Source organism: Crinia signifera, chromosome 4 (genome assembly GCF_055691185.1).
Source record: "Crinia signifera chromosome 4, ASM5569118v1, whole genome shotgun sequence".
Classification (NCBI taxonomy): domain Eukaryota; kingdom Metazoa; phylum Chordata; class Amphibia; order Anura; family Myobatrachidae; genus Crinia; species Crinia signifera.
This window is the reverse complement of record NC_139220.1, coordinates 157404378-157414726: the sequence shown is the minus strand read 5'-3', so window position 1 is coordinate 157414726 and position 10349 is coordinate 157404378. Positions and strand designations below refer to the sequence as shown.

Here is a 10349-nt window from a genome sequence, read left to right as displayed (position 1 = left end):
TGCACATGGTTTTGTCCATCAAAGAATTATTTGGCCACACATGGCAAAAAAACAGAAGATCACCCACACTAGGAAATGTCACGTAGCTACGGGTACCACCTAGTCCCTTTAATTCCGGACACATATTAATTACACAGGTTCTGTGGCTGGCTGACTTCAAGACTCCACTTCACCTAATTTTAAACTGCCACAGAACCTGTGTAAGTAACATGTGTCCGGAATTAAAGGGACTAGGTGGTAACCCTACACGTAGCACAGTGGTGCACATATCTCATGGTGATATTTGTATTTTTAAACTTGTAGGTGGACTGACTTCAAAAGTGCCCTGAAGAGGAAGATGACTGACCGGTACAACCACAGCATGTCCACCGGGAGCGGTCCTATGCCTGACCATTTGGAGTTTACCCCCCTGGAGCTGGACTCCTGTGATGTCATCGATGTGGGGGAGATCAGGGGGATCTCCAATATGGACAGTGAGCTCCCGGCGGAGGTCTTTGCTGCTGCTTTTGATGGTAAGTCACAGTAATGCATTGTATTTAGAAAGATATTTTTTATTGCGTATGTGATGGTGACATTGTTTTCAATTCTTATCCTAGCAGAAGCAGAAAGTCAGGATGTACCGGCAGCATCTTCCTCTGCAGAGCCACAGGTGGAGCAGGTGGTCCAGCCTACAGCAAGACGTCGCCCCCAGCCCCAGCCACAGGAGACATTGAGTGAGAGCCTGTTGGTGACGCTGGACAGGATCGAGCAGCAAGGGGTGGATGCTGCGATCCGTCAGCAGCAGGTGGCAGATTTTCTGGCGGAGTGGAAGGCCACAAACCAGCTGCAGGTTGAGGCGTTGAACCGCATTAATGAAACTCTGGCGGCTGGCATGCTAAGCATTGGCCAACACCTCAGCCGCCAGAATGAACTTATTGCGGAGCAGCTGTCCACCGCCAGGTCCCTAAGGGACAATCCCCCATCTGCTGCCCCACCCCAAGCTGCTCCCCAACCTTCCACCTCGGCTGACCCTCCTGTGTCGACTAGGGGAAGACGCCGAAAGCCAGCTGAGCCAAAGGCCCCTGTCCCCAAGGCCCCATCTAAAAGGGGCAAAAAAGGGCCCAAATGAGACCTGGTTCACTTCCTCTGTGATTGGAGGCCAAAGGTTTAAATTGCACTGGACATCCGCTTCCTGAGTTGGCCATCGATCCATTTGCGTGCCATGGGCATGAAAGTTCGTATTTTGACCTCTACAAATGCAGGATTTTTTTTTTTTGGTGGTGTGTATCTTGCTTAGTATTCACCCTGGTTGTTGCAGTACGTATTCTGGTGTCCCCATTTCTTTCACCATTGCATTTGCAGGGTAACACATGTTTGGAGATATGCAACCTCTTGTTCTGGCTGTTTTATTATTTGTGTGTCTATTTTATTTGTTTATTTGATTTGTCACATTAAAGTGTCAAGCTGTGATGCTGAACAGCAAATAAATTTATTTTACAAATTAAAACAAAATTGTGGTATGTGTAATTTCTTGTGTGAAACAAATACTAGATTTATGTGTACTTACTGACCAGGGTATTTTTGAACATTTGTGGAAGTGTGGTGGAAGTTTCCCATGTGTAACCCTCTCCATGGCCATTCCCATGTTCCTATCCAACTTTTCCCTGCTAATTAGTTTGTGTCAGCACATGTGCAGAGCAACTTAATAGGTGAGAAAGCAGTTTGTGTGCAGGTGAGGTAGCTCCTACAGTAGTAGGTAAAAGCAGGTCCAGAACAATGCTTTCCTCATGGAGTGGGTGAGGCAGACAAACAAGGGTGAAAAGGGACATTTGTGTAGGAATGCATATGTGTCCTCCCTAAAAAAAGATGTGTGAATGGGCCAAACATGATAAATTAGCTTGTGAACAAACATGCATAACTTTTAAAATATATATGATTTGACAGTGTCATAAGCAGATGTAGGAATCCTTTGTTAGAGAGATGAGAGTGCAATAATGTGATTGGTGGCATCTTACATCCTGAGTGTAGTGAAATCCAAATCATAGCAGATGAGATACTGGTACAGGTCATAATTTTGGGTACTATACAAAGATTGTGTGGAAAATAGTGGTCATGGGCTTCAAACATTGCTGAAACATCCTTTGTAGGTGTTAGATGTGGTTTATGTTATTGTATCCTAAATACAAAACCTATGTTAGTATTAGAGTGAACACGTTGACACATGTCGACTTGTGTAGATTGAGTGTGCTACTGCGTGAAGTCTATGAAAGCAGGTAGTGAATGTGTCTGTTTAGCAAATACCTACCTTAGCGTATAAAAAGATTCTTACCTTCAATTAAACAAACCTTTAAATGTGGAGAAGTATAGAAACATAAGCTTCCAATGTGTTTGCGTGCTGCATGTGTGGCTTGCAGGCAGTGAAATCATGGTTTGGTGTTAATAGACTGCAGCATTGCTTATTACATTCAGGTGTATGTGTTTGAGTAGTAATCAGCGTTAATTAGCCAACTCAGGCGCACGCTGGCATGCGGTATCTGTAGGGGTGGTTTTAGCTGGCGGTTGGCGGCCGCCTGTTTGGTGTCCGAAACGAACGGTGCCTTAGTCTATCGTGCGGTAGTAGCACCGCTCATTTTGGGTGCACACCCCCGTGTACGCCCATATTTACGCCCATTTTCCCTCATTATTTCGGCCGCTCCCATCAACACGCCCCTATGCCGCCCCATTACCCGTACGCTCGCGTACAGGTTTTTTCGCACGTTGAGACACCGGCCGTAAGCGTTGTGGAGTGCTCGCGCCGGCGCATTAGCGTATCTGCACATGCGCAGATCGTGAAAAAACCCCGGGACGTACGCGTACGGCCCGGACGCTCCAAGCAGAATAAGGCCCTTAATGTAATACAAATGAATACAATGAATGCAATAGGTATAATCTTTAAAACAATGTAAAGTAGTTAATCCAGATCTCACGTGGTTGGGAATGTCCACAATCGGAATTTGTATGACCTGTACTGTCCTCACAGTCAATGGTTCCTATGAAGGGCAAGGTCTAAAAAGAAATAGTGACACCACTATACAAAACACCACGGTTTGTATAGCTGGATACACTGGATACTATTAATGTGTAATAAGGCCATTGCCCAAGTTCATGAATAGTGGTTCAGCTTCACATGACGATCAAAGTCCTCCTCCTCTCCCCCCACCCTATAGTAAATTTAGGCTGACACCGACTAAAAAAACTCAGAAAACAACTCTGCTTTCTAAAGACATATCCCAAATCCCCAAGGAGAGTCCAAGGGTGTCGGTGGTTGTGATGCCGGACCTTCCCATCATTGTATGTGAAGAGGTGGCTCCTTCCACCATTTGCAGTACACCCTCTGCGGGATGCAGTTACAATCCCGGCGATCGGGATCCCGGCGTTCAGAATCCCGACGCTGGAATCCCGACCGCCGAAATCCCGACACTTTCTCCCTCCGTGGGTGTCCACGACACCCCTGGAGGGAGAATAAATTATCGTGCCGAGTGTAGCGAGGCACCGGGCCCGCTGTGTGGCGAGCGCAGCGAGCCCGCAAGGGGGGGGCGATTCACGTCCCCCCCTTGTCGGGATTTCGGCATCGGGATTCCAGCGTCGGGATTCTGAATGCCGGGATCCCGTCCGCCGGGATTTAATACTGAATCCCCCTCTGCATATGCTGGAAGGATCACCCACAGTCTAGTTCCAGATTCTAATAATGAAGGTGATGTTGTACACCGGAGGAGGATATTGATGTAGCTGGTGCTGAGGAGGAAGTTGACGAGGAGGATGCAGAGGTGGTTTGCTTAAATGAGGCACCGGGGGGGGGGGGGAAGTTGTTGTCCATGGGATGAAAAAGCCCATCGTCATGCCTGGGCAGAGGACCAATAAATCCACCTCTACAGTCTGGAATTTTTGTTATCCGAATCCGGACAACAAATGTATTGCCATTTGTAGCTTATGTAAAACTCCAATAAGCAGGGGTAAGGATCTTGCCCATCTAGGGACATCCTCCCTTATACGTCACTGAACAACCTTCATAAATCAGTGTTTAGTTCAGGAACTGCGGCTAGCAGTCCAGGGACACCTAAATCCCTTGGTCCTCCTTTTGGAGCCAAGCGCCTGAAAAGCACACCACCAACTCCCTCCTCATCACATTCCTCCTCGATCCGGATCAGGGGGAGTCCTGCAGGCCATATAACCTGCATGACTGACTCCATAGATTCCTCTGGAGGATCCTGCAGCGCTACGCCTACAACTGCCGCTGTTGCTGTTGCTGCTGCTGGAAGTCAGTCATCATCCCAGAGGGGAAGTCGTATGACCGCTATGCCTTTCACTAAGCAATTGACCGTCCAACAGTCGTTTGCCATGAGGACGAAATACAACAGCAGTCATCCTATGGCAAAGCTGATAGCTGCGGCCTTGACAGCTATGTTGGTGTTAGATGTGCGTCTGGTGTCCGCCATCAGTGGAGTGGGATTTAGACGGTTGATGGACGTATTGTGTCCCTGGTACCAAATCCCATCTAGATTCCACTTCACTAGGCCGGCGATACTCGGGATGTACAGGGACCTGAAATATGCGGCTGTACCCACTGTCCACTTAACTACGGACATGTGGAGAAGTGGATCAGGGCAAACAAAGGACTATATGAAGGACTATTTGTCTCTGTAGAGCCAGGCTATACAAGGAGAGATGAATTGCTTTTTTTTTTGGGGCCCAAAAAAAACAATCATTTCAGCCACAGTTTTGTAGGCCCTGTCGCTGAAATGATTGGTTTGTTAAAGTGTGCATGTCCTATTTCCGCAACATTAGGGTGGGTGGGAGGGCCCAAGAACAATTCCATCTTGCGCCTCTTTTTTGACCATTATGTGCTTTGTGGGGACTAGTTTTTAAAACTGCCATCCTGTCTGCCACTGCAGTGCCACTCCTAGATGATCCACGTGTTTGTGCCACCTACTTGTGTGGCTAAGCATAGTTATCCAGCTACCTCAGTGCAACCTTTTGTCCTAAAAACAATATTGTGAGGTGTGAGGTGTTCAGAATATACTGGAAATTAGTGGAAATTAATGTTATTGAGGTTAATAATAGTGTAGGAGCAAAAAAAAAGCAGTTTTTATGCTTTAAAAAAAAATTAGAACCCAAAACGTTTAGGTGGTGTTTTGGCAAAACCCATTAGAACCCAAAACCTGAAGGTAATCAGAACCCCAGACCCAAAACCCAAAATGCGAAAAGTGGCCGGTGCACATCCCTAGTTTGTATAAAAAATTTCCCCTGGCTGTGGCATTACCCTGCTGTCCATTTGGGCCTCATGCTGGTTTACAAAACTCGGGGGACCCCTCCTCGTTTTTTCCCCTGTATTTTGTGAACCAGGACCAGCCCATGAGCCTGGTGTCTGCCATGAGTCTGACTGATCCATGTGATGCTGCCACATTGTATATATTTGGCTACCAGGATACATGGCAACTAAATACGAACGTATACGCCATCGGAAAATATGAATCAGGAGAATACGGTAGCTTAGTACATTTTATTGGTCTCACTGTGCTCCAGGATCGGCCACCCAGTATTTATCCAAGGAGCACCACTCCTCTATAAATACATGTACAAAAAAAAAAAAGGATAATAACGGTTACTGATCTAAGAAGAAGTGCAGGTATCTGTGTGGGGGTAATTTTCTTGATCCTAGTGACGATTTCTCATAATTCGGAGGTTTCCCACAGGACAAATATAAAATCCAAAAATATGTAAAAAAACGTAAAAATGGGAGCCTTAGTATATTGGCCCACCTGCTAGGGCTCCCATTTTTACTATTTTGGATTTTATATTTGCACGTGGAATAAACAGGGAATTACCCACACACAGATACCTTCACTTTTTCCTAAATCAGCGCCTGGTTATTATCCTGTTTTTTTCCCCCATACAAGTCCTCTTGCTTTATCCCTTCATCAGATCTCAGTGCGCAGGAGGAGGCGCCACCCATGCTTAAATTCCCTCTGGTCTGACCCCTTGGAATTGTTAAATGGATGACCAGATTCCCTTATGTCACCCACATACCCCTAGGCATTTGCCTATATAGCCTATGCCTAGGGATAGCGTTGAGTATAACATAACAAGGTATTGTCAGAAAACATGATGATGAGGGTGCAGGTAAAGAACAATATGGTGGAATAGAAGAGAGAAGCAGGGTATGAGTTTTAGGGGTGGAGGGGAGCCACACATTATAAATAGGGATGGCAGTCACTTTGTCATTTTTACATATCCTCATTAGCGGCATGTATCTGCTCATTCAGGCTGTTGCTGCCATTGAATATGTATGGCCACTGCCCTCAGAAATCAGGCCAAGAACGAGAAAGAGGTACAGAGAGGGAGCCATGCATCTTCACTATTCCTAGTGACTGTACTCTGCCTCTGGCAATAGCGTGGACCACATATGGGGGCCCTTGGGCAATCACTCCAGCTGCCCTGCTATTTATCTGGCACTCTGTTGCCATACCTAACAAACATAGGCGAATCTAGAATTATGGTAATGGATGGTCCCAGATCTAGACATAACAGTAGGGGGACCTTTGCGCGGCGTAGCCGCGCGGCAAAAGGGGGGCGTGGTCTCATGGTAAGGAGGTGTGGCATCACAAAAAGGGGTGTGGTATTACACTTTAGACCATACACAGTAATGCCCATTACACATTTTAGCAAACTCCGTAATACCCATTACACATAAAGTCACAAGCCGTAATGCCAATTACACATAAGGCCACACACCATAATGCCCATTACACATTGTGCCACACATCATGATGCCCATTACATACTATATAACAAACCGTAATGCCCATTACATATTTGCCACGTAAGTGCTGCTTACCTACGTGCTCATTGCTAGGGGGTTCTTGCTTAATGGCACCATAGTACCCATTACACATGATGCCGCACACCATAGTACCCATTACACATGATGCCGCACACCATAGTACCCATTACACGATGCCGCACACCATAGTACCCATTACACATGATGCCGCGCACCATAATGCCCCTTACACATGATGCTGCACACATAATGCCCCTTACACATGAGGCTGCACACCGTAATGCCCCTTACACATTAAGCCACCATTATGCGTAATGCCCCTACATACCGCCACTTGTAGCGTCCCTTAAGCAATGCCCCCAAAAGTGCCACTTACTGTAAATTTTTATATGAGCCTATGCTGCTGCTGCAGGGTAGAGATGGAGAGCGGTGCAGCTGCTTCAAAGGGGAGAGGAGCAGAGCGCAGCGCAGAGCACGCTCCCACTCCCCTCCTGGTGTCCCCTCTAGCCGAGTGGACATTTTAAATATTGTGCACGCTGTTGTTGTGCGTGACATCGGTGGAAGCATGCCAGGCGCCGGCACCACATGCTTAAAGGGGGGCGGGCTGAGGTGAAAGCGGAGAGAAGAATTGGAGCGGAAGCTGCAGGGGTGACAGTCATTGACAGCTGGGCAGAGAGCAGGGGGCTGCCCGGAGGTATTCAGAGCACTGCAGGTCACAGCTGTTTGAAATAATACCCCTTTCATAACAGAAAATGCAGGGATTTACCCAGGAATATGGTCCCAGGATCATGCAGGGACATTCTGACCCCTTATACACCAGCCTAGTCCCTGCATTTACTGGTGTGAGGGGGAGAGACAACCACTCCCCTCTCCCCCCCTTTAACCAACCAGCTACAGTATGTCTTCGGAACCAACTGACCCATTTACATGAGACCAGTATCATATTGAAGAACTTTTGAGTTGGCTTCGAATGATTTTGGTCCTGTGAAACTGGGCTGTTTGGTTCCAGAGAAAACTGCCCTCAAAGAACATAAACGGTCATGAAATTACATTTAAGAAAAATAAAACGGTTTAACCTCAATATCCCTGAAACCAATTAACCCATATGGATCCAGCCTGGTATCAGATTGAAGGCCCAGTGATTTGGGTTTGACTGAGATCAACCTCGAGCACCCCCGGACCACCCCCTAGATTCGCCTATGCTAACAAATTGACACAAACACCATGGGACACTGAGACCACCCCCCCCCCCCCCTCACACACACACACACACACACACACACACACACACACACACACCTGGGGGTCGCAGTGTCCCATGGGTAGGTTGGGGAGCCTGTGATCACCACTGCTCTACTCTGCAGAGCAGCCAGTAATCACAATCAGTACAGGGAAGGGAATAGGTGGCTGCCCAGCTACTCAGGGAGCACGTGGCATGCCACCAAAATGATGAAAAGGGCAGGGTGTTTGATGTGCTAGGCAACACCCTCCACCCAAGGCCGACCCTATCCCTCTCTGTGATGCACTCTCTTTGCCAGCACAGCAGATGCCAGGCCCCTTTTTAAAGCATACACACATTCCCTGCAGCATGTCCAGCTCTAGGGCTCAGTAATGCTTAGAGGTATGGTATAACAGCAGTGTAGTAACTATAAATTAAACTACCCTTTGCCAAAAAATGCTTCTGTCTCCCCATCCCCCACATATGGCATTTTCATAAAACAAACAGGGGCATTTATAGGCAATTTGGATTCCAGCGTGCAGTTTAAAATGTCATCAATGTAGAAAGAAGGGCGCTGTCAGGGGGTGTGATACCAAGCTGCCACTTGAGTGAGGATGGTCAGTCTCACAACAATGTATACAACAGACAAAAAGTGGTGCAATTAATTGTAATACATTTTATTACAATAAAAAACATAAGTATTTCATATAGCGTTAAAAGCAAGGGAAATGGCAATGATAAGGTGCTATAAACGAAGTGGGCCCACATCCAATTAAAGTCACTGGTAGTATGCTGTTCCTATTATGCCACCACTGATACAGTGTATTTAGGACAACTGGATGATGGATGCGGTACTCACTCAGATGGTAAGAGTGTTTTCCCAAATAGTTACCAGGCCAATAGAGGAATTGATCCTGATCGTATAGAAATGCAGAAATGATCCTCAGGGTGCCGCCCCCCTTTGTTGCCCACAATAACACCCCCTAAACATTATGCCACGCGGTCCGGTATCCAATGGCTATCTGCTGCTGCCGGTCCACGGGCTCTTATTTGCTGGCCTGGTGTGACTGTCTGTGAACGACCCCCGTGACCCCAAGCCAACACTTGGGGTCGCGACTCGAAGTGTAATAAAGTATGCACCGTAGACAAGTCTACAAAGCTAAATAGAGGGAGAGAGCGTGAGTCTGGATGGGTGTGGATCGTTTCATCGACCACACTTAAGGAGCCCATACACGCTGCGTTGTGGTCTGGCTCCGTTCTGTACTATGAGGTGCGCGCTCCCGCGCATCACATAGTACGGTACAAAAATTATGTGCTGCACATACTTTTTGTACTAGCTACACATCGTATCGGATCGCAGTGCATGCACAATGCATGCACAAGGAATGCGATCCGATACGATGTGTACTTTAAAAGTACATAACGGAGCCAAAAAACGGAGCGTGTATGGGCTCGTTAAGGTCGACAGTCATTAGGTCGACACCCTTGGGTTGACATGCAACTATGTGGACAGGATTCTAGGTCGACATGGTTGAAGGTCGACATGGGTCTAGGTCGACATAGAGTTAGGTCGACATGGGTTAGGTCAACATGTCGCGATGTTGACATGGGTTTTTCACAGTTTTTTCCCCCGAATGTCGACACAGTCGACATGGACACCGTTCAAAGTCAACCGCAGCCCCTCGCATCACTCGCTTCGCTCGCAATGCTTCGGGCACGGTGCCTTGCTGAGCTCGGCACACTATTTTGTTCTCCCACCACACCCTAGTAGATGGTAGGGCATGAAATACCGCCCGTCGGCACATGTCGGCACAAAAAACAGTGAAAAAACCCATGTTGACCTAGCGATCTGTCGACCTAAACCCATGTAGACATTGTCCCATGTCGACCTTCAGCTATGTCGACCTAGAACCCTGTCGACCCAACAGTGTCGACCTAATGACTGTCGACCTGTGTGGTCGATAATATGACCATATACCATCTTATTTGTGCCTTTGCTGATTATTCTGTATGCAGTATATCAATCCCAGCAAGCAAGGTGCTGCCCTAAGAAAGCCTGACACCTCCGCCCCCGTTATTAGCACTCAGCTACATCCTTCTGTAGTACTGTAGATGGGAGATCGGGGAGGAGGAGAGCTGTGTTGCTGTATAGCTGCTCTGGAAACGCGCCGCCCCCCGGTCTCCCTGGAGACGCCGGTGACAACAAATTCGCCAGGACTCCGGTGCCGGTGAGCGGGGCATGAGGGTGGTAGCTGCGTGCAGCAGCTGTAACAGGGGGCACCGGAGTAGTACACAACGTGCCGTACAGGGCACACGGTAACTCTCCGGGAT

The 10349-nt window shown here is 47.6% G+C and overlaps 1 protein-coding gene across 1 annotated transcript in view; it reads left to right on the top strand.

The window, feature by feature from the left end:
- Positions 1 to 10113: 10113 nt before the first annotated feature.
- Positions 10114 to 10349, top strand: part of IQUB (IQ motif and ubiquitin domain containing) — a 39812-nt gene continuing 39576 nt past the window's right edge. Inside the window, exon 1 of the mRNA XM_083179684.1 lies at positions 10114 to 10246. The gene's annotated coding sequence lies outside the window, so the exon portion shown is untranslated. The remainder of the gene's footprint in view (positions 10247 to 10349) is intronic.